The sequence below is a fragment of the Geotrypetes seraphini genome, chromosome 10 (assembly GCF_902459505.1).
Source record: "Geotrypetes seraphini chromosome 10, aGeoSer1.1, whole genome shotgun sequence".
Taxonomy (NCBI): Eukaryota; Metazoa; Chordata; class Amphibia; order Gymnophiona; family Dermophiidae; genus Geotrypetes; species Geotrypetes seraphini.
This window is the reverse complement of record NC_047093.1, coordinates 24,466,526-24,491,431: the sequence shown is the minus strand read 5'-3', so window position 1 is coordinate 24,491,431 and position 24,906 is coordinate 24,466,526. Positions and strand designations below refer to the sequence as shown.

At 47.6% G+C, this 24,906-nt stretch overlaps 1 protein-coding gene and 1 long non-coding RNA gene across 2 annotated transcripts in view; one reads left to right on the top strand and one right to left on the bottom strand.

The window, feature by feature from the left end:
* Window positions 1-24,906, bottom strand: part of CA10 (carbonic anhydrase 10) — a 596,370-nt gene that overhangs the window by 363,716 nt on the left and 207,748 nt on the right. The gene's annotated exons all lie outside the window — the stretch shown is intronic.
* LOC117367930 overlaps window positions 1-24,906 on the top strand; it is a 404,819-nt gene that overhangs the window by 177,964 nt on the left and 201,949 nt on the right. The gene's annotated exons all lie outside the window — the stretch shown is intronic.

Sequence of the window (24,906 nt, the reverse complement as noted above, 5' to 3'; positions counted from 1 at the left end):
GGGTAAAAGTGCATGCATTTAGTCCTATCTTCATAATATGTTTTCTGTTCTGTCTTTACCTATTCAGTTCAAGGTTGGATTACATTACAAGAGGTTGGGTCAGTTACCCAGGAAGTTATATGGACAGATTGATACAATAAACTTGGACACATTTTTTTCAACTAGCATGCAAAATTGTGCACAAAAGTTATCGAATGGTGTGTAGGAATGCCACAAAGGAAACACACACACACAGTCTTAGAATTGGGATGGAGACGCTCCAAATGAATGGTCTCTCCCCTTTTTATTGAGAATCATAGCTCCATTAATTACTTAGCTAAAGCTCTACAAGGTTATAATTTCACTAGTGTTTAAGCCTGTTACATTAACGGGTGCTAGAATATATGTATGTCTGTCTTTCTTTCTTTCTGTGTCTTTCCCTGCCCCTGTCTCTCTCTTCGTTTCTTTCTTTCTCCCTCCCGCTGTCTGTCCTTCTTTCTTTCTAGTTCTCTCTCTGGCACCCTGCCTGTCTTTCTTTCTTTCTTTCTGTCTCTCTCCCTGCCCGCTGTCTTTCATTCTAATGCGCTGCCTGCCTGACTGTCTGTCTTTCTGTCTCTCCATGGCCCCCTTCTGTCTCCCCTCCCCCGAAGCAAACCAAGATTGCTCCCAGGCCCCCTTTCCCTCTCCGTCCCCTCCACTTCCCTATGCAGCAGCAGCATATCCCTCCCACCCTTCCCTGTGCAGCAGCATTTCCCGCCCTTCCCTGTGCTGCAGCAGCAGCAGCATTTCCCCCCCCCCCACACACACACTTCTCTGTGCAGCAACAGCATTTTCCGGCCTTCCCTGTGCAGAAGCAGCATTTCCCCCACCACACACTTCCCTGTGCAGCAGCAGAATTTCCCACCCTTCCCTGTGCAGCAGCAGCATTTCCCACCTTTCCCTGTGCAGCAGCAGCAGCATTTCCTCCCACCCCACACTTCCCTGTGCAGCAGCAGCATTTCCCGGCCTTGTCTGTGCAGCAGCAGCAGCAGCAGCATTTCCCGGCCTTTCCTGTGCAGCAGCAGCATTTCCCACAGCCCCCTTCCCAGCCGCCGCATTTAAATTCACAGAAAAGCGCTGCGCTACCGCTGTCTTCGGCATCTTCTATCCACTGCGGCCAACCCTAGTGGAAACAGAAAGTAGTCAGAGAGGGCGGGCCGCAGTAGACAGAAGATGGCGAGACCAGCGGGTGAATTTAAACGTGGGTGAGCTGGCAAGAAGGAGAAGGCTTAAAAGTAGCTGGTTTTGGTGATGAGTGAGGGTGGGAGGGGGGAGTCGCCGGCTGTGCTGTGTCTCTCCGTGTTCGAATTCGAAAATGTAATTCGGCACGGAGGGACACAGCACTTGTCAGGTATCCACAGCCTCTTAAGTGTGCATACGCGCTTAAGAGGATTATTATTATAGATAATGCATTTACAGTGAGGATTAGACCAAGGTAACTTATTGTTTACCTATTTCATGTGCTTCTCAAAGCTACTATCTCAGGTGACAAATGACTATATAATAACAGTTACAATAAAGTGATTCCCAATGTGTACATTTCTGATATGTCTCAAATCTTACTAGGATACAAAAAAGAAGGCAAAAAATGTCAGTAAGGACTCTATGAGTGTGTCTATCAGCTAATCACTGCTAACAAACCAAACCACACAAATACCAAATGTCAATTAAGGAGTAGGGACGCTCTCAGTATGAGGTTATTAGTGACGGGAGAACAAACTCCAGCGCTTCCACTTACAAAGACGGAGGTGAATCACCCCGCCTGCACACCATCATCGGGCGTCTAGTGTGCAAAATCAACTGTGCAGAATTAATAACAATAAATAAGTCACAAACAGTGAACTAGTGAGAGAGTGAGTCAAACTGAAAACCCACTCATAAGAGTCCTCCCCAGCCTAATCCCCAAGATGCAAAATGAAACCACAGCCAACTTAGCTTTTAAAGCGAGCCAAATGATGTCAATGAGAATTGCAGGAGACCAGAATAGTCATTGGATCAACCGGTTTTGGGTGAAACCCTTCATCAGGATCAAATCTTACTATAGCATGTGACAGTCCAAAGGTTATAATGCATACTCCTTAAGCTCTCTTGATTAGCCTTAAGTCAAGGCCTGCTCAGGCAAAGTCTGACTGTTGCCCATATAAGGGATGCTTAAACCACATAAGAGATAAGATAAGGGTAAACCTTTGTCAGGTTAATATGTGGCAAGAGTCTTGTGACAAAAGGGGAGAGGGGAATGCCTCAACATTCTGTCTCAAGGGGCAAACCTTTTTCCTTGCTTTGTCAAGAGAGAAAGAGAAAGGATTCATACTTCTACACAGGGCCTAGATCCGTACACAGGGCCTAGATCATTGTGCCGACCTGGCCTGGTTCAGAACTGCCTGTGTGCTGACCTTGCCTGTGTTCTGATGCCCTGGATCAGAACTTATCAGATCTCCATCCCTACAATGGTGCCTAATTTAATTATTTAAGTGGACACTAATTAGCTTTCATCTCCAGTGAGCCTTAATTGGCTCTAGTTTGCAGGTACACACATAACTGTGCTTAGGTGCTGTTCTACTGACTTAGGCCTAGATTCACTAATGGCACGGATCCAATCCGATCTGTGTCTGGGGGGCTGATTTACCAATCACCCTCATGCAAATTCACCAATTGCCCTCATGCTGAACAGTGATCCTTGAGCATGCGCAGACCATCTGTAGATGGTCTGTGCATGCTTAAAGAGCAGAGACCTTTTTTAAAAAAACTTTTTGGTTGTACTTTTCTTCATGAGCCCATGGTTTTAACCCGCAGGTTAAAACCACGGGCTCATAATGCGGGGAATGGCAGAAGAGTTGGGGCGGCAAAAGGAGGAGATTCGGGGCGGTAGGAAAGATTTTGGGCAGGAGAGCAGAGTCGGGCAAGAGAGGGGAGCAGGGTGGCGAGACGAGATTCAGGGCAGGAGAGCAGAGTCGGGCAGGAGAGGGGAGCAGGGCAGCGAGCCGAGATTCGGGGCAGGAGAGGGGAGCAGGGTGGCTAGAGGAGAGTCGGGGCAAGAGAGCAGACAGGAGAATCCAGGCTGAGAGAGCAAGATGCAGTTGGAAAGCAGTTAGAGACTGGTCCCCAGCAATCGCTTCTTCTGTTGATCGGTCAGCCCAGTCGGTTTTCAAGATTTGTTTTGTGAATCGCTGCCTGCCTACATTTTAATGCCGATCCCCCTCATTTGCATGCGTGGATCGGATCGGATGATGATTGGGACAGAGGTTAGTGAATTGGGCAGGAGGAAAATCGGATCGCAAAGGGATCACAAACCAATCGGTACACAATCGGTTTGCTTAGTGAATCTAGCCCTTAGGCCTAAATTTTATATATGTTATGACCTAACTGCAATTTACCTCCCTTTTCCAAGTTTATTTAATCTGTGATATACCGTTTATCAAAAACATATCTAAATGGTTTACAATTAAAAAATTTTTTTTTAAAATGAAACAAAAACTTAAAATTACAACGTGCAGGGGAGAACAGAACAAACAGACTTACTGAAACAAAAGGAAACATGGGAAAAGGTAAGAGCTTAAATACAAAGAGAAACTAAAATCTTAAAAGGGAGGGGAGAAACTTAGGGGCTGCCCGATTCGCCTCCCGGACTCACTTCAAAAACCAACTGCAGCCTGTGGAGGATCGCCGGTGCACTCTCCCTCTGTCGCGGTCTCATTTGAGCGTCAGAGCCGTTACTGTCACGGCCGTCGCTATAAACCATGCTGTGGTTTTGTAAAAGGGGAGTTAATTGTTTAACAAGCCAGTTGGCACCCATCATTTCCAACTGACACCTAATAATTGATGCTAATCAGCAGCACACCTAACTTTGTGGGTGCATTCTGTAAAGTGGTGGGCATCGCTTCTAGTGCACGAATCTCAAGGAGGCGTGGCCAGGAGCGGAGCACAGGCACATTGAGGGCGTTCCTAAAATTTAAGTGCACTGTTATTGCCTGATCTGTGTACAAATTTAGGCCTGGTTTCCCTTGGCCTAAATCAGGGGTGTCCAAAGTCCCTCCTCGAGGGCCGAATCCAGCCAGGTTTTCGGGATTTCCCCAATGAATATGCATGAGATCTATGTGCATGTACTGCTTTCAATGCATATTCATTGGGGAAATCCCGAAAACCTGACTGGATTCGGCCCTCGAGGAGGGACTTTGGACACCCCTGGCCTAAATGAAAGTTCTGTGAATGAATTCTAATTAGTGGCAATAATTACTTGTTAATTGGCAATTATCAGCACTGAATGGCTTGTTAACTAATTAAGTTGCATGCACAAATTGGCAATGTGCACAGATTTGCATTTGCAGCTTTGGCTTTGGTAGACAGAATATGGCCTACTGTGTATTAATATAGGGATATAAGTTTATTACATGCTCAACAGCAAATTAGCACCAGTTGGTGCTTATTAACGCAAATTATTGGTATTTATCACCAATTATTTACAATTTAGTGCCAATTAATTAATTATGGTGTTATGCCTATGGCCAGGGGGTAACTGGAACTCAGCATACTACGTGACATGTCTCCTCAAGTCTGCTTATTTGCTATCATCCTGACCAACGTGAACTTTGTTACCAAGAGCATACTGCGGGTGCTGTTTCCTGCTGTCCTCGACCTGGCTAAACCCATCAGCCGGGCACACCCATCTGCTGGACTGCTGTCCTCAACCTTGTTCACCCTGAGACAACTTACTTCAGCATCTTGGTGTGTGTACTGTGATAAGAGCCCACCTGTGTGTAACAACTTAAGCATAAGGAATAAAGGGCAAACAGCAGATAACCTCCCAGCTGGAAGATAAGAGGGACACGTGTTGTTTTTTGCAGAGACAGGGCAAAGGTAGTGTGGGAAAAAGGTATATAAGAAACACTGGGACAGTACCAAAATGAATCTTGCTGCAACTATGGGAGGGCCATGGACTGTACCTTTCCCTTGATTGTCTAGATTCCCGATCAGTATTGGAAAGGGGCATGGCAGACACAGTGAAGTATTCTATTTGGTGTATATAGATATTCTCTGCTTATATCTTGTATATTATCTGATGTCTATCTGCATTATTTGGTATTATCTGATGTTTATGCAATAAAGAATCATATTACTCTGAAGCTTTGTTTGAAGTGACTTCTACATACCCTTGTTAGATAAATACGTGGCAGTACATATGGGCTTCTTTATCAAGCAGCGGTAGAGCCTTATACTATGGGCCGGCGAGGTAATTGTTCTGACAAACATATGAATTTAATGAGCATCAGAGAATTTACCTCGCTGGCGCATAGTATAAGGCTCTACCGCTGCTTGATAAAAGGAGCCCCATGTTATATGCATAACTTGCCCTTTTCTATAACTTTGAACTCAATTGTGCATCTCACTTTGGATGTTTTTTTTATAGAGTTTGGGGGATTGTTTCATAGGATACCAGTTACGTCAACATAATATACACCAGTTCATCTTAATAGATGGCATAGGGTGTAAGCGGAACTTTAACATATAGACAGATAAGACTGAAGAACAGAATATACGGGGCTACCTAAAAGAAAACTGCACAGTGCTCTCTTTATATGCTATGATGGTACATTTAACCCTTTATTTGACGTTGTTGCTCAGAAGCAACATGTTTCTATGGCTCTTATGGGAGATCTGCATCTCGAAATGCCTGTTACTTGGCACCATTGCTCGCGTTCAACGGTTCAAGTTACGTAAAGCGGCCGCTTTCACCATCTGCCAATAAAGGGTTAACACAGAGGAATAATAATTATTTTTTTTCATAGCAAACTGTTCATATTTACTGTGCCTGCAACAAATGTTAAGTAGTTTAAGGGCAGAATAATCAATGGAGTTGCATTTCACAAATAAATGAAAAGACAGAGACGGCAGCATTATAAGCACCGAATCTCACTAAACGCAATAGAAAACAAGCAGAGGCCGAGTTCCCCTCCTTAAAATGCAAATCTTAAAAAATGCATTACCTATCCAAATGCAGTTTCCCAAATTAACATTTTAGTTCCCTCAGGAACTCTCTTCGGGGTGGGGGGGAGGGGTTCAGAGCCATAAGATTTAACAGGATAACACTAGTCTTCCTGTCTGTAAAATTTTTTTTTGCCTGTCAGCTTAGGCCCGTGATAGAAATGTTAAGTGCTGTGAGTAATCGATGTACCATCGGTATGTCTGGCGTTATCAACCACAGGGTAGCTGTTAAAAGAATTTCAGTTGATGCGTGGAGTAATTTTAGGTTACATTCGTTACTCTTGAACGTTCACCATGGAGAGTGCTTGCAACATGTACCCTGCTGTTAGAAATATAACGGAATTTGGAGAAAGCATCAGGGAATGCAACAAAATCAATGATCTTATTAATATGAGCTTTTCTTTGATATCTTGGGGGCATTATGAATAAGCAATTGATACGGGGCACATCACAAGGAAAAAGTCCTACGGGTGGAATTCCATAAATTGGTGCCAAGATTTAGGTGCCTCCAGACTGTACGTTTAGCACCGATTCTATGTTTGTTAGATTTCTTATATATCACCCCCTCATAAAAACATCAAGGCAGCTTACAATAAAATATAAGGAAAAGAAAAGAACCATAATCATCATATTTATTTATTTATTAATTAATTTTTATAGCCTGTCCTCCTCAGGAACCCAGAACGGGTTACAGTAGTAAGCACTGGGGCCCAGATTCTGTAAATTGTGTCCCAATTGTAGGCAGCTTTAGGCGTCCTACAGTTGTCTAATCAGTCAATCGGGAGGCACATTTTCTTAAAAAAATGCTCCCAGGCAAGCCACCTATATTAAAGGTGCCTCCGGGAACCTAGGGAGGCCCGCAAGCCCGCCTAAGCTCGTCTAAGGCTAAGCAGTAGCCTTAGACAAACCTAGGCGGCCCTACGCGTCTCCCTAGTAGAGCGGGAGACGCTTACAATATAGGCTAGCAAAATGCTGGCCTACATCGTAAGTAGATGCGGCTGCTATACTTAATCGCGGCAAGGGATCTCCCTGCCACGATTAATATAATGGCCACGGCAATGGCCACCAGTCTCCCCTCCTCCACCCCCTAAATGAACGAGGCAGGAGGGATGCCAAATCCCTCCTGCCGAAAGACTCCCCACCCACCCCCAATGATCACCGGCAGGAAGGTGCTCAGCCCTTCCTGCCGGTAGACTCCCCACCCCCGACGATCGCGGCAGGAGGGTGCCTAATCCCTCCTGTCAAAATAACTCCACCCGCCCCTGACGATTGCTGGCAGGAATGTGCTCAACCCTTCCTGCCGGTAGACCCCGCCCCCTGGATTGCCGGCAGGAGGGTGCCCAAGCCCTCTTGCCGGACCCCCCAACAAAATGCCCAACCCCCCCAATGAAACTCCCCACCCTGGAACCCCCCGGGCTTACCAACAAGTTGGCCAGCCAGCCGAGTCCTCACCCCGGCCGGCAGGCCCGCCTCCATCCAAATGAGGTGGGCCCACCCTGCCCAACCCACAGGAGCCTAGAGTCTGATTGACCCAGACGCCTAAGGCCCCTCCCAGACTATGGGTGTTTTGTATGGGGAGGTTCTTGCGGGGGTCTGGCAGGAGGGGTTGGGCACCTTCCAGCTGGTGATTGTTGGGGACGGGTGGGGGTTTTTCCAGTAGGAGGGATTGGGCATCCCTCCTGTCTCATTCATTTAGGGGTTGGGGGGAGGGGAGACTGGCAGCTGTAGCCGCGGCCGCTATACTAATTGCGGCAGGGAGATCCCTTGCAGTGATTAAATATAGCGGCCGTGTCTAAAGTAACCCAGTTCTGTAACCGGCATCTGTAACAAGGACATTGATTACAGAATTGGGTTTTGTTTGGGCGAGTGTAGGCCTGATTCTGTATAGGACGCCCATCCAGGGTGTCCTATACAGAATCCGAGCCTGGGTGCTTAAAACTTGCCAATCTGTCCAAAAAGGCTCACAATCTAACTAAAGCACCATATTAAACATTTATTAACATAACAAAATAAATTAATTAATTAAAAAAGAAAAAATATGAAATATAAATAAAATGATAAAAACAAATGTAAGAAGAAAAGAAAAATAAAACAGGTAGAAAAAAAAAAAAGAAATACCTGAGAGGGAAGAGGTTTGATAGATTATCACAAAGGAGAGTAATGCACAGATTTAACCTAAATTAGCAAAATATAATATTATAAACTCAAAATAAAATATCATTTCAGAGAATGAGAAAAAGTTCAGTCCATGTAGAGTGAAAATCATCTCCGAGGAGCCACAGATGATCTCCCAATGCCAAGCCCCACAGACTCCAGCAAGCTCCCAATGGACAGGAGAACGGCGCAATATGAAAATACATTCACACACAAACAAACAAATAAAGGCAGCTGAGGGTCAAGATTCATTTCTAGAATACTAGCGTGAGTCCCCAACAGTTACGCCAGCCAATGGCAGTCGTAATTGTTGGTTCCTATGTGTGTCCTGAAGTGCATGTTAATTTATAGGATCCTATAAGTTATGTGGGTAATCTACAGACATGCCCACGCCAGGCCCACTTTCTATCCACATATAGGCTCCCTCATACTTAACATGCCAAGCAATTTTGATGCATAGGTTCAGTGGCATAGCGAGGGTGGGGGCGCTCAGGGTGCTGACGCTTCCCTACCCTCTTCTCTGGTCCCCCCCACTCCTTCCTCACTCCCCCCCACCACGCATGTGCACCTCTTCCTTTCTCCTGTACCTCAATAACTTTGCCGGCACAAGCAGCATCTCCAACCTGCTGCCTGCGCGGTCTTAGCTCTCCCTCTGATGTCATTTGCTGGTCCTGCGGTCAGGGAGTGACTTCAGAGGGAGAGCCAAGGCCGGTACGAGCAGCAGATTAGAGCTACTGCTTGTGTCAGTGAAGAGTTGGAGGCATAGGGGTGGGGGGAGGCAAGGTGAACGCACAGTGGAGAAGGACCGGGGGACTTGATAGGAGAGGTGCTGCCATCTGGGCAGTCTGCCCCCCAACCCTCCTCTTACTAAGCCACCGCATAGGTTTTAGAATAGCACAAACACGAACAACTCCGGTCCTCAAGGGCTGGAATCCAATCGGGTTTTCAGGATTTCCCCAATGAATATGCATTGAAAGCACTGCATGCAAATAGATGTCATGCATATTCATTGGGGAAATCCTGAAAACCCGATTGCATTCCGGCCGAGGACCGGAGTTGCCCATGTCTGGAATAGCACCTTGCACTTATGTGTGAAAATGCCACTTTGTTGTGCATATCATGGAGTAAGTGCTATTGCGCTATAACGTTTGCCGCATTTTAGCCTGGATTCTTTAAATGACGCTATTGTTGGTGGCCAGCTCAAAAGCGGCTGCCGATAGAGTGTCAATCACGTTTAGAGAATTATGCCACCCACAAGGATAGGCACCGGAAACGTAGGCCAGGGTTTTCAAGGCCTACATTTCTGGCGCCTAACTTTGACATGAATCGTGCCTCCATGAAAGGAAAAAGGGAAGGGGGCAAGCATGTGGCAGGGAGGGCAGGTAACAGGGCGGAGGGGGTGCCATCGCCCGGGCACTGCTCACCCTTACTACACCACTTGAGATAGTAGGTGGTATAGATGGGCAGACTGGATAGCCCATATGATCTTTATTTGCCACTGTGTTTCTATGCTTGCAAATCTTAGTGCTCTACAATAAATTGGCAGCAATACAAGATTACAAATTCACGGGTTTAGAACTCGCAACTTGAGTTATTCACGAGTTTCTAAATCCTGACCCACCCCCGCCTCCCGGACCTCATGGCAGCCATGTTTATTGATGGCTTTGCACGGGGCAGGAGCGTAGGAAGATTGCTCCTGCCGTGCTTCACCGCTAGACCACCAGGTAAAGTGTGGTAATTTAATTCTGGGAAAATGCGCACCCGCTATTGACCACCACCATTCTCCAGTATGTAAAATACTCAACCTTATTACAGTTTTGTGGATGCTCGTAATTCTACAAAGTGGGCGCTTAAATTTCCATGCCAAATATCCATGATTAAAAATTGGCATAATTGCACATACGTGTGCATTCTAGTGAAAATACCAAAACTCCACCTAAGCGCTCTCCTGTAAATAGGTACAAATCTTACATTTACCTATTTGATAGAAGGAAATACACATAGGCGGAGTCTGGGTGGAGCATGAGTGAGATTCAGCACTTATATGTGTAACTTATATGTGTAACTAGAAAACTAATTAAATAAATAAATAAGCGACAGGAATACACATGTAAGTCATAGTGTTCTCTAAGTCAGTGGTTCCCAACCCTGTCCTGGAGGAACACCAGGCCAATTGGGTTTTCAGGCTAGCCCTAATGAATATGCATGAAGCAAATTTGCATGCCTATCACTTCCATCATATACAAATCTCTCTCATGCATATTCATTAGGGCTAGCCTGAAAACCCGATTGGCCTGGTGTTCCTCCAGGATAGGGTTGGGAATCACTGACTTAGAGAACACTATGACTTACATGTGTATGCCTGGCGTTTATTTATTTATTTAATTAGTTTTCTAGTCTGTTATCCCCCAAAAAGCACAGTTACTTACCGTAACAGGTGTTATCCAGGGACAGCAGGCAGATATTCTTAACGCATGGGTGATGTCACCGAAGGAGCCCCGGTACGGACATTTTTCACTAGAAAGTTCTAGTTGGCCGCACCGCGCATGCGCGAGTGCCTTCCCGCCCGACGGAGGAGTGCGTGGTCCCCAGTTAAGATAAGCCAGCTAAGAAGCCAACCCGGGGAGGAGGGTGGGTCGTAAGAATATCTGCCTGCTGTCCCTGGATAACACCTGTTACGGTAAGTAACTGTGCTTTATCCCAGGACAAGCAGGCAGCATATTCTTAATGCATGGGTGACCTCCAAGCTAACAGAGAGGGAGGAGGGATGGTTGGCCGTTAGGAAAATAAATTGTGTAACACAGATTGGCCGAAGTGCCCATCCCGTCTGGAGAAGGTATCCAGACAGTAGTGAGTAGTGAATGTGTGAACTGAGGACCAAGTGGCCGCCTTGCAGATTTCCTCGATGGGCGTGGAACGGAGGAAAGCCACAGAAGCAGCCATAGCTCTGACCCTGTGGGCCGTGACAGCACCTTCCAGTGAGAGACCGGCCCGAGCATAACAGAACGCAATGCAGGCAGCAAGCCAGTTGGAAAGCGTCCGTTTGGAGACAGGACGACCTAGACGGTTAGGGTCGAAGGACAAAAGGAGCTGAGGAGATGAGCGGTGAGCCCTGGTACGGTCAAGGTAGTAAGCAAGGGCACGCTTACAGTCCAGCGTGTGCAATGCCTGTTCCCCAGGGTGAGAATGGGGCTTAGGGAAAAAGACAGGCAACACAATGGGCTGGTTGAGATGAAAGTCCGAGACCACCTTGGGAAGGAATTTAGGATGGGTACGCAGAACTACCTTGTCATGGTGGAAAACAGTGAAAGGTGGGTCGGCAACCAGTGCATGCAGCTCACTAACCCTCCTGGCAGAGGTGATGGCAATGAGGAAAAGCACCTTCCATGTAAGAAATTTGAGTGAAGTTGTGGCAAGAGGCTCAAACGGAGGTTTCATGAGTGCTGATAAAACCACATTCAGGTCCCAGACGACTGGAGGAGGCTTCAGAGGTGGTTTGACATTGAAGAGGCCTCTCATGAACCGGGAAACCAGGGGATGAGCCGTAAGAGGTTTTCCGAGGATAGGCTCATGGAACGCAGTGATGGCACTGAGGTGGACTCTGATTGAGGTCGACTTGAGGCCAGCGTCTGAGAGAGAGAGCAAATAGTCCAGTACGGTTTCCACCGCCAATGAGGTGGGATCGTGATGATGAAGCAGACACCAAGAGGAGAACCGGGTCCACTTCTGATGGTAACATTGGAGGGTGGCCGGTTTCCTGGAGGCATCCAGAATACGACGGACAGGCTGAGATAGATTCTCTGGAGAGGTCAGCCCGAGAGAAACCAAGCTGTCAGGTGGAGTGAGGACAGATTGGGATGCAGTAGAGACTGATGCTGCTGTGTAAGTAGAGTAGGAAACACAGGAAGAGGACTGGGCTCCCTGGAGCTGAGCTGGAGCAGGAGGGAGAACCAGTGTTGGCGAGGCCACCGAGGGGCGATGAGAATCATGGTGGCTTTGTCCCTGCGGAGTTTGAATAACGTCCGCAACATCAGAGGCAGTGGAGGAAAGGCATAGAGGAACCGATCCGTCCAGTCGAGCAGGAATGCATCCGGGGCCAGACGATGAGGAGAGAAGAGTCTGGAACAGAACTGGGGCAGCTGATGGTTGTGAGGAGCTGCAAAGAGGTCCACCTGAGGGGTGCCCCACCGAGCAAAGATGGAGCGGAGTGTGGGGGGATCCAGAGTCCACTCGTGAGGTTGAAGGATGCGGCTGAGATTGTCGGCCAGGGAGTTCTGTTTGCCCTGGATATAGACAGCCTTGAGGAAGAGACTGCGGGCCGTGGCCCAGGTCCAGATGCGGATGGCCTCCTGACAGAGGAGGGGAGATCCGGTGCCGCCTTGCTTGTTTATGTAGTACATGGCGACTTGGTTGTCTGTGCACAGGAGAAGAACCTGAGGGTAGAGAAGGTGCTGGAAGGCCTTGAGGGCATAGAACATGGCCCTGAGTTCCAGGAAATTGATATGATGTTGACGCTCCTGAGGGGTCCAGAGTCCCTGAGTGCGAAGTTCTCCCAGGTGAGCTCCCCATGCATAGGGGGAGGTATCTGTGGTTATGATCATGGAGTGAGGGGGTAGATGAAAGAGTAGACCCCTGGAAAGATTGGATGAGTTCAACCACCATTGAAGAGATTGCTGAAGAGACGATGTCACAGAGATGGGATGAGAAAGAGGATCGGTGGTCTGTGACCATTGGTTGGCTAGAGTCCATTGAGGTGTCCTGAGGTGGAGTCGCGCCAGAGGAAGCACATGGACCGTCGAGGCCATGTGGCCCAGGAGGACCATCATCTGCCGAGCTGGAATGGAGTGATGAAGGAGCACCTGGCGGCAGAGGTGGAGCAGGGTCCGTTGGCGGTCAGAGGGGAGAAACGCCCTCGTGAGAGTGGTGTCGAGAACGGCTCCAATGAACTGAAGTCGCTGTGTGGGAAGCAGATGCGACTTGGGGTAGTTGATCTCGAACCCCAGGAGATGGAGGAAGGAGATGGTGTACTGAGTGGCTTGTAGCACAAGTGGAGACGTAGGTGCTTTTACCAACCAATCGTCCAAGTAGGGGAACACCTGGAGGTTGTGAGACCTGAGAAAGGCCGCCACACAATAAGGCACTTGGTGAACACCCTGGGCGATGATGCGAGGCCAAAGGGTAGCACCTTGTACTGATAGTGGCGGTGCTGTATCTGAAATCGGAGGTAGCGACGTGAATTCAGATGGATTGGAATGTGAGTGTAAGCCTCTTTGAGGTCCAAGGAACATAGCCAGTCGTGTTGAGAGAGAAGAGGATAAAGCGTGGCCAGGGAGAGCATTCTGAACTTTTCCTTGACCAGACACTTGTTGATGTCCCGGAGATCGAGGATGGGACGAAGGTCTCCTGTCTTCTTGGGAACCAGGAAATAGTGGGAGTAGAATCCCTGACCCCTTTGGTCTGTGGGAACCTCTTCGATGGCATTGAGGAGAAGGAGGGATTGGACCTCCCTTAGGAGGAGAAGGGACTGGGAGGAGTGGGACGCAGACTCTATAGGAGGGTTGTCTGGTGGAAGAGTCTGGAAGTTGAGAGAGTAGCCGTGGCGGATGATGTTGAGGACCCACAGGTCTGATGTGATGACCTCCCAACGGTTGAGGAAGAGTTGAAGACGTCCTCTGATTAGCTGAGGAAGAGGTAATGATGGTGGAAGACTGGCTATGCCCTGGAGAAAGGAGTCAAAAGGGCTGAGATGGTTTTGACGGAGGAAGAGGCTTGGCAGGTTGGTGAGATTGAGAGCGAGCCTGAGTGTGTTGTTGTTGACGAGGTCTGCGAGGCTGCTGTTGGGGCGGGTTGAGAGGCCTGGCCGAGAACCTGCGCTGGTAAGAGGACTGTGGTCTATAAGGACGAGCAGGTGGAGCCTTCTTTTTAGGTTTTACCAGAGTGTCCCATCTGGTCTCATGTGCTGAGAGCTTCTGGGTGGTTGAATCCAGGGACTCCCCAAAAAGTTCGTCCCCAAGACAGGGTGCGTTAGCTAGGCGGTCTTGGTGGTTGATGTCAAGATCAGATACCCTCAACCAGGCCAGACGTCGCATGGCAACAGCTATGGCAGACGCTCGGGAGGTCAGCTCAAATGAATCATAAATAGAGCACACCATGAATTTCCGCAGTTGAAGGAGGCTGGAAATTTGTTGTTGAAAGAGTGGAACTTTGCGTTCAGGGATGTATTTTTGTAGGGCGGATAGTTGTTGTATGAGATACTTCATATAAAATGAGAAGTGAAATGTGTAATTATTCGCCTTTTGGCTAGCATGGCATTTTGATAAAGGCGTTTGCCAAACTTATCCATCGTTTTGCCTTCTCTGCCAGGAGGGGTGGAGGCATAAACACTGGAGCCCTGAGTTTTCTTTAATGTAGACTCAACTAGGAGAGACTCATGGGGCAATTGAGGTTTGTCAAAACCCGGAATTGGGATGACCCTGTATAGGCTGTCAAGCTTACGAGGAGCTCCGGGGACAGTGAGTGGATTTTCCCAATTTTTATAAAACGTTTCCCGCAGTATGTCATGGACGGGTAACTTGAGGAACTCTTTGGGAGGTTGTTCAAAGTCTAATGCATCCAGAAAGGCTTGGGACTTTTTGGAGTCGGACTCTAAAGGAATAGAAAGAGCCGCCGATATCTCCCTGAGGAATTTGGTGAAAGAGGATTGCTCAGGCTTGGAAGTGGTATCGGTCACTGAGGGTTCCTCGTCTGTGGATGATGCATCCTCCTCGGTACCGGGTGGGGATTCTTCCCATAAGTCCGGGTCCCTGATATCAGTGTGCACATGCCGAGATGTCGGGGTGGAAGGCTCGATGTGGCGGGTCTTAGAAAGAGACTTGCCAGAGCGCATGGAGACGGTACCGGGAGAGGAAGGCCGGTGCTGATCCCGATCCCGGGAAGAGCGGTGCCATTCTGGGTCCCGGGGAGACCGGTGCCCTTCCTGGTCCCGAGGAGGATCGACCTCAGAGCGGGTCTGTACCACAGGATGAGAACGGGGTGGTTCAGCCGAGAGGACTGGCATGGAAGTGTTGAGTGGCACCGAAGGGGTGGACACCGGTGGGATGGTGCGAGGCTCGGGCCGGTCCGATACCAAAAGAAGTGATGCCAAGAGGGTCGGTAACAGGTGCTGGAGTTGTTGCTGCAGCTGTTCCTGCAATTTGTCATGGAGTATGGCCGCGATGCGGTCATCCAGGGGTGGCACTGGGACCGCTTTTTTCTTTTTCGGTTCCATAGGTGCTGCTCCACGCCCCGGCGATGAGGAGGCCGATGACGAGGCACTCACCGAGATCGGGGCGGAGTGTTTGCGGGGTCGGCGTGAGGCCGGGAGGACCGGCGTCGCCACTGTGGCAGGCGGGCGCTCAAGGGAGGTGGAAGGCTTCTTAGCCGGCTTACCCGGTGCCAGCGACCCCGAGGAAGGATCGAGCGTCGTCGAAGTGGTCGGTGCCGTCTTTTGCGGTACCGTCGACGTTGCTGCAGGTTCCATAGCAGATCCGGTACCGAAAAGGATGTTCTCCTGGATCTGCCGATTTTTTAAGGTGCGTTTCTTAAGAGTGGCACAGCGGGTGCAGGTGTCAGCCCGATGCTCTGTCCCAAACACTGTAGGCACCAATTGTGTGGGTCAGTGAGGGAGATCGGGCGTGCACACCGCTGGAACTTCTTAAAGCCCGGTTGAGGGGGCATGAAGGGAAACACGGCCTCCGCAAAATCAAAACCGGAGGCCTGTATGGTGACAACAGGCCCCGCTGGGGCCGGTTTCAAAAAATAGAGAAAATCGAATAAAAAAGAGAATCCGAAGTGGGGAAAAGAGAAAAAACGAGAAAAAAGTGCGAGCGGGAAGGCAAAAAGGATGTTTTCAACGGCCGTTGAAACCACATGCGTCTTCTTCGCTCCGCGGAAACGAAGAAACTGGGGACCACGCACTCCTCCGTCGGGCGGGAAGGCACTCGCGCATGCGCGGTGCGGCCAACTAGAACTTTCTAGTGAAAAATGTCCGTACCGGGGCTCCGTCGGTGACGTCACCCATGCGTTAAGAATATGCTGCCTGCTTGTCCTGGGATAAGCTGAGAACGGGTTACAGGTTTAAAATACATAATTTCTGTACAAATTTATGATACAAGTTTTTCTCCTAACTTGATACATACTAGGGTCTAATATTTATATGCATAATATAGTTTACGGGTTACAATTTGCTATGATACAAGTTTTCCTTAAGTGACACATGCTGGTTCTGGTATCAATATACATCTCTTTGTAGTCTTTCGGTCAAGGGTAGCAGTTTAGGTGAAGAGGTATGTTTTTATTGGTTTTCTAAAGTTGAGGAGTACTTTAAGGGATCTGATCAGCGGAGACAGTCGATTCCGGTGATTCGATATGACGTGAGAGTAGGACCGTCGCTTTGCAGTTTCCAAGCAAAGGGCAAGACCAGGGGACGTTTTGAGGTGTATTTAATCCCGGGAGCAGAGGACCGGTTCGGCAATTACAGAGGAAGTTTAGTTTAGTCATGAGTACTTACATCATGTCTGGCAGAAGTGTCAATGCCTCAATAAGAGATACGTATTTCACCTCTTAAGCTAGACATCTATAAAGGAAAGTAAGGCCCAGATTCTATAAAAGCCGTCTAATGTTAGGTGCCTAGATCAGTGATTCCCAACCCTGTCCTGGAGGAACACCAGGCCAATCGGGTTTTCAGGCTAGCCCTAATGAATATGCATGAGAGAGATTTGCATATGATGGAAGTGATAGGCATGCAAATTTGCTTCATGCATATTCATTAGGGCTAGCCTGAAAACCCAATTGGCCTGGTGTTCCTCCAGGACAGGGTTGGGAACCACTGGCCTAGATCAATGCATCTAGACCACAGTTCTTCAACCGCCGGTCCGCGGACCGGTATCGGTCCGCAGGAAATTTTTGCCGGTCCGCACAGGACCGGCAAGATTAACTCATTTGAACTTCCTGCCGGTCCGCGCAGGACCGGCAAGATCAGCATCGGAAGCGTGCGCTGGGCCGGAGAGATCTTAGGGAGCCTCCGACAGTGACTTTCTCCCCTCTCTGCAGCTCTCCTTTACTTCCCAGCGCAGCGATTCACGAAGGCAGCCTCGGGGCTTTTGCTGAGTCGCGGCTGCCTCTGATGATGCAACTTCCTCTTTCCTCAGAGGCGGCGCGACCCAACAAAGGACCCGAGGCTGCCTTCGTGAATCGCTGCGCTGGGAAGTAAGAAGAGCTGCTGGGAGGGGAGAAAACCACTATCAGTCTGGGAAGCTGCTGGGCAGGGGAAAAAAGGGACAGCTGCTACTGGAGAGGGAGAAGGAGAAGGAGAGATGCATCTGGGAGGGGAGGAGGGAAAGGAATCTGGGAAGCTGCTGGGCAAGATAAAAAAAAGGGACAGCTGCTACTGGACAGGGAGAAGAAGAAGGAGAGATGCTTCTGGGAGGGGAGGAGGGAAAGGAATCTGGGAAGCTGCTGGGCAAGGAAAAAAAGGGACAGCTGCTACTGGATAGGGAGAAGAAGGAGAGATGCTTCTGGGAGGGGAGGAGGGAAAGGAATCTGGGAAGCTGCTGGGCTAGGAAAAAAAGGGACAGCTGCTACTGGAGAGGGAGAAGGAGACGGAGAGATGCTTCTGGGAGGGGAGGAGGGAAAGGAATCTGGGAAGCTGCTGGGCAAGATAAAAAAAGGGACAGCTGCTACTGGAGAGGGAGAAGAAGGAGAGATGCTTCTGGGAGGGGAGGAGGGAAAGGAATCTGGGAAGCTGCTGGGCAAGGAAAAAAAAGGGACAGCTGCTACTGGAGAGGGAGACGGAGAGATGCTGCTGGGAGGGGAGGAAGGGAAGAGAGTTACTGCTGGACAGGAGGAGGAGGGAAGGGAGAATGAAAAAAGGAAGGAAACAGCTGGCAGAGAGATTAGAGGAGGGGAAGGGGAGACACAGGCATGAGAAAGTAGAGAGATTGATGATAGGAAGGGGTCAGCAGAAAAATAAGCAGAGGGACAACGATGATAGATCTGGTGTAGGAGAGATAAAAATGAAGAGAGCAGTGAAGCTGGAATGAATCATGTAAATAGGAGAGAGGGGCACAAGCTGGATGGAAAGGAGAGAGGGACATAGAAAGAAGACAGATACCATATGGAAGGGGGAGAGGACAGATAGTGGATGGAAGGGGCAGATGCTGGATTGAAGAGACAGAGAGGGCATACGCTGGAAGGAAGAGAGTGAAAAAAAGATTGAAAGCAGAAACCAGAGACGACAAAAGGTAGAAAAAAATAATTTTATTTCTATTTTGTGATTAGAATATATCAGATTTGAAATATATATCCTGCTAGAGCTGGTGTTAGACATAACTGGGGACTGCAAAACCCAGGCAGTGCTTCTTTAGCTTTCAGCTGGCTTAGGGCGCTCTCTGACCAGGGGGCAGTTGCCCTAGTTGCACTCCCCTAAAACTATTCCTGTCATGTGTTACTTCAGTATTCTGTTAGCATGATATTTCTGTGTAGCATTCTGTAATAATTTGGCTTGTTCAGTTTTCTTGATAGTAGAGGGGATATATGTGAAGGGGAGGGGAGACAGGGGTTTTGTTGATCCTTGCTCTGAATTATTTGTATTTATAAAATGACAATTCTACAGAATATTGTTTCTTTTTATACTTTAATAAAATACATTCAATATAAAATCATAACTGAGGCTTGTGTGGATGGGATCAGATGATTTGTGGGGACCGAGCTCGCGGAGATGGGGCGGAAACGGGATTTTTAAATTTTAGTCCTAGTAGTTTGCCGGTCCACAAAATAATTATTTTTTTTCTGCCGGTCCACGGGTGTAAAAAGGTTGAAGAACACTGATCTAGACCATCTAGGAGCCTAACTTAACTACCCCTTCTACTAAGCCACAGTAGAGGTTTCTACTGTAGTTTTGGAGCACTAAATATTCCAACGCTGCTCTGATGCTCCTAGGAATTTTATGAGTGTAGGAGCAGCATCGGAGCATTTAGCATTCCAGGCCTTGGTAGAAACCTCTACTGCGGCTTAGTAAAACAGGGGTGGGGAGGGGGGGTTCATTATTTTAAAAAGCTTAATTGGTGCTGATAGCAAGCAATTAGCACCTCATAATTGGCTTAAATTAAAATTAATTGGATGGCAGACTCATATAGGCGCCTGCTTTGAACTTAGGCCTAAATGTTTACTTTTCTTTATAGAATATAGGCACACTCTAACAGAATTACCCCCTTAGGGCTGAGTTCAGTAAATGGTGCCCAGTGTTATGTTTTTTTTTAAAGAGTACTCTGGGCTGAGCGCTCAACTTTGAGCATAAGGATTTGTACCAGTTGAAGCCTGGTATTGTTCCTGGTGTACAAGCTGAGTGCACAACTTGCTCAAGCCGTCCCATGGAAATGCTCCCTTTGTAGTTACACATGAAAACACTTCGGCCCGGATTCTCTGTCGGGTGCCGATATCAGCAGCTGCCTATCAAGCGACTGCCGATTGCGTGTCAATCTTGCGACGGTGCCCTATAGAGAATTGTGCCTCCATGAAAGATAGGTGTCAGAAATGTAGGCTAGGTTTTTCCGGACTGCATTTCTGGCACCTATCTTTGTCGTGAATCATGCCTATGTAGGCGCTTTAGGCTGCCTAACGCCACTTCCAGTGTTAGCCACGCCCATAGTGGTATTCGGCAGCCTAAAATGCCTACTTAGGTGTGATTCCAGCATGTATTATTTAGGCACTGGTAGGCATTTTAACGGTGTCATTTTTTTGCCATTTAAACAGTTTAATTACCGTATATACTCAAATATAAGTCGAGACCCCATTTTTCCCCCAAAAAAGGATAAAAAATGGTTGACTCGAATATAAGTCAGACGGCTTAATATACAAGTGCCTTGCCAGGCTCTGCACCCAGCCCCCTCCCTGCCAGGCACTGAACATATGCCCCTTCCCTCCCTCCTTTGTCAGGCTCTGCACCCAGCCTCTTCCCTGCCAGACACTGCACACAGCCCCCATCCTTCCCTCCCTCCTTCCCTCCCAGGCTCTCCACCCTGTCCCCCCTACCTACCCTGTCCATTGTACCTCCTCTGCTGCTGGAGCCATTCAGGAAGCTGTTTAGCGCCAACCAGCAGTGCCAAAATGTGCTCCTGCGTGGATACCGCTCAGTGACTGAAGCCGGAACTCACGGCAGCGACCAACCGGGTTAGCAGCGGGGCAGAAGCGTGGAAAGCTTGCTCCTGCATGCTACACCTTTGGACCACCATGGATTCCAGCGGCAGAGGAGGTAAGATGGACAGGGCAGGGAGGGGCACATAGTGTAGAGGCTGGCGGCCTGGCGGAGGCCTGCAATAAGTCTGGGTGTGTGTGTGTGTGTACGCTGGACGCTGGCCCAAATATAAACCAGAACCCCCATTTTTGGGCCAATTTATTGCCCCAAAATCCCACTTTATATTCGAGTATATACGGTAACTTAGGCACCATTTCTACAATTTCCCCCTTAAGCACTACTACATAACTGTACAAGTAAGTATACAGTGTTCCCCCATGAATTCGTGGTTCGCAAATCGCAGACTCGCTCATTCGCGGTCTGCTCCGACCACCTCTTCCTGTAGTAAAGTCGGGCTACACCAATCAGGAGCTGCGTGTCAAAGCAGCTCCTGATTGGTGTAGCCTGACTTTACTACAGAAAGAGGTGGTCGGAGCAGACCGCGAGTGATATTCTTCACCTGCCGGCGCTCCAGCTGCCCTCTCCTGCCTCCCCTGCCTTTTGACAGGCGAAAAACTGCAATCGTGTTTTTTCAAAATTTGCGGGGGTTCCTGGAACAGAACCCCTGCAAATTTTAGGGGAGTACTTTATCTGTGAGTCAATCTGATATTTCCATCTCATTTCAACCCCTTGCATTCATTAGAACGCAGTTCCGTGTCAAACGTCGAGTGACTAATAATCTCTTAACTTTAGGCATCATTTATAGAATTCTCAAGGTGCACAGAAATGGTTTTATTCTTTAAGTCTGAAACAGCGTTTTTGTACTTTTTTTTTTTTTTGTAATTTAGCACAACATTGCATCCTGATGGAAAGAGTTTGCAAATGTTCTCTTACAGGATACAGTCAAACCTTGGTTTGCAAGCATAATTCGTTCAAGAAGCTTGCTTGTAATCCAAAGCACTCATATATCAAAGCAAATTTCCCCATAGGAAATAATGGAAACTCAGACGATTCGTTCCACAACCCCAAAACTTTAATACAAAATACGATACGTACTTGTATTGCAAGACCTCAGTCATTTAGAACAGTCACTACACTCCTGCAGCGTCAGAGAGAGAAGAACCATCGGCTCAGTTGTGATGTGTGCATACTGTATGTACCTGTATTGCAAGACATTGCTTGTATATCAAGTTACAATTTAAAAAAATGTTTTGCTTGCCTTGCAAAACACTTGCAAACCAAGTTACTTGCAATCCAAGGTTTTACTGTATACTGTAATAAAGAAAAGAAAACACCTGACAAGTGAATTGCTCATGAGAAAATCTGTCTGCCAACTTGCTGACATATGTTCTTTTTTTTATTTTTCTTACTGTACTTGTGATATATAAAATTGCAGACTACTATCAAAAAGTCCAAAGGTATAATCAAGCTAGTTTATTGCATTACTGCACTTTCCAGCAGGGTTGACAGGTGCAAAGACAGGGAGTTGTAGACACAATCTTTAGCCATAAACTGGTTTTGTTGGTATTTTTTGCTGGTGAGCTGCAACGCTGTCAGGTCAAAAGCGCGCCGGGACAAAGGCGCGAGCAGACAACTGAGCGCAGCGCGGAGGCGCGCGCCGAAGAAAAAGACTGTTTTTAGGGGCTACGACGGGGGGTGTGGGGGGGAACCCCCCCCCACTTTACTTTTTACAGATCGCGCCGCGTTGTGGGGGGTTTGGAGGGTTGTAACCCCCCACATTTTACTGAAAACTTAACTTTTTCCCTGTTTTTAGGGAAAAAGTTACGTTTTCACTAAAATGTGGGGGGTTACAACCCCCCATACCCCCCACAACGCCGCCGCAATCTGTATTAAGTAAAGTGTGGGGGGGCTCCCCAACAAAACCCCAGTCTTTTTCTTCGGCGCACGCCTCCGTCTTGCGCTCAGTTGTCGGCGCGCGCCTTTGTCTTCCGCGTTACTGTCTATGAACCGAGCTGAACAATAGATTTTGGGGAAATGGTAAAACTCAAGGGTCTGACCCCCTGGGGTTGTGTTGAGCGGGGGGAGAGCTAACACTAAAGGAATGGGTGGGACATTAGGGCTAAGCCCTGACCAATAATTAACCCAACACAGCAATAACAGCTAGAGAGCTTGAGGATGGGGCCAAAGATGGGTTTGTATGGTTCCTCTAACCAAAATGGTGCTCTGCTGCCCCTGGTTGTACCACCATTTTACCCCCATAAGCATTCCACAAGATCCACTCCAAAGCCAGAGTCTGAGCAAAATCATAATTGTGATTTTGTTAGAATAGGCCAAAATACTAGGACAGCGCTCAGAAGAAACCTTCTAGCAAATCTCTGTAGGGTTCACTCAGCCCCTTTCCTTCCTCTTTTCTGGTTCCTTCTCTTCTTGTCTTAGGCTTTGCAGAGAACAGGCCCTCTAGGGTACTTCAGCCTATGTCCCAAGCAACATCCAGCTATGCAATCTCTTATTGTGGGGTTCAGGCACCCTCCTTTGGTCCTAGCACCCACCATCAGGTAAGGACTCCTCTCCCATTCCAGGTACACTCTGGTCTGGCAACACCTCACTGTGGGGCACAGATATACCTTGCTTGGATGGAGAATGAGGAGACTCCTTACTCTCCTTATCATAAGCTATATAATAGTCCATTATCCCCCCTTGGGTAAAAGTAATTTTGGAATGGCTGTATCACACACTTCCCCTCAGCATGTAGATCCTGAGGGAGACCAGATGCCACCTAGCCAGGTACATCCCTCCCTTAGGAACGTGGGCTGCCATCAATTGTCAAGCATAGGGCAGCTTTAGTATTTAGTTCCTAAGGAAAACTAGTGGGGGGGGGGGGAGAAGGAATGACAGCCCCCACTATTCAGAGCTACATACAGTCTAATAGTGTCACTTTCATCTTGTTCATTGACTTTGATTCCTACGTCTAAACTGACCGATAAAGCAACTGACTCAGAGCCTGCCTGAAAACAATGCCTTGTTCTAATTGCTCTTCTTCTTCTTAAATTATTTGTTTTTGTTTGCCCTGAGAGTATAGTTACGACTTTTATGTATTTTATCCAGTTAGAATGCCCGTACCAGGAACATGCTGAGATTGTATTATCCAGTCATTTGTTCCACACTCTGGGTGTCTGTTCAGCCTCTCAGTTGGGAACATGGCATTTAGTGTTAATGATGCCATTACTGCTTTATAGTATCATCTGTTTGGGCACTTATTTGTAGAGAAGTTAGACTTCCAGGAGATCGTGTTAGTGAATTAGAGGAGCTCGTAACAAGCCCTGAGTGCATAGGTTTAGCCTACTGTATGATCTAGGTAGAAACCTAAAAATATGAAGGCAGATAAAGACCATATGGCTTCTACTATGCATGCCATCTACTACCCCTTCTTCTCCCTTAGAGATTCAATGTACCTGACCCAAGCTTTCTTGAATTCAAATACAATTTTTGTCTCCATCACCTCCACCGAGAGGCCATTCCATGCACTCACCACCCTTTCTATGAAAAAGTATTTTCTGAGCTAACTTCTGAGTCTATCCCCTTTCCCCTCTCTTTCCAAAGTTTCCTTTCAACTGAGAGACTCACTTCATGTGCATTTATGCCATATAGGTATGTAAACGTCTTTATCATATCTCCCCTCTCCTGCCTTTCCTCCAAAGTATACAGATTGAGATCAAGTCTGTCCTCATACACTTAATGACAAAGACCTCTAACCATTTTAGCAGCTGTCCTCTGGACCGACTCCAATTTGAAGGTGATCTATCCAGAATTGTACACAATATTCTAAAATTCCTCCCAAACTATGCAATATATAGAGAAACTCTTCATCCAGTCATGTAAATGCACAAATTAGTTCAGTACTGCATAAAGATGGGATTGACTTTCATGTGATCCTATTAAGAGGTTATCCTGGCCAGTTAAGTGCTGAATAATGGCACTTAAGCAACCATCTGCCGATCGTGTTTTCAACGTCTACCTAAAGGGAACTATGACCACATCACTCTGAGCATGCTTTATCTACTATTATAACTGGACTCAATTTTTAATTTCATTCAGAAATCTATTCCAAGCTGGTAGGGCAGCAGACAAAATCCTATGGTGAAAAATGATTGTGCAAGAAAACATGTGATTATTTATGATTATCTTAAGGTGGCCAAACAAGTTGAAAAAGTGACGGCGAAAACTAGAAGGATGCTAGGGTGCATAGGGAGAGGTATGGCCAGTAGGAAAAAGGAGGTATTGATACTCCTGTATAAGACTCTGGTGAGACCTCATTTAGAATATTGTGTACAATTCTGGAAACCACACCTTCAAAAAGATATAAATAGGATGTAGTCATTCTAGAGGAGGGCAACTAAAATGGTCGTGGTCTTCATCATAAGACGTATGGCGACAGACTTAAAGATCTCAATATGTATACCTTGGAAGAAAGGCTGGAGAGGGGAGATATAATAGAGATGTTTAAATACCTACCTGGCGTAAATGCGCACAAGTCGAGTCTCTTTAATTTGAAAGGAAGCTCTGGAATAAGAAGGCAAAGGATG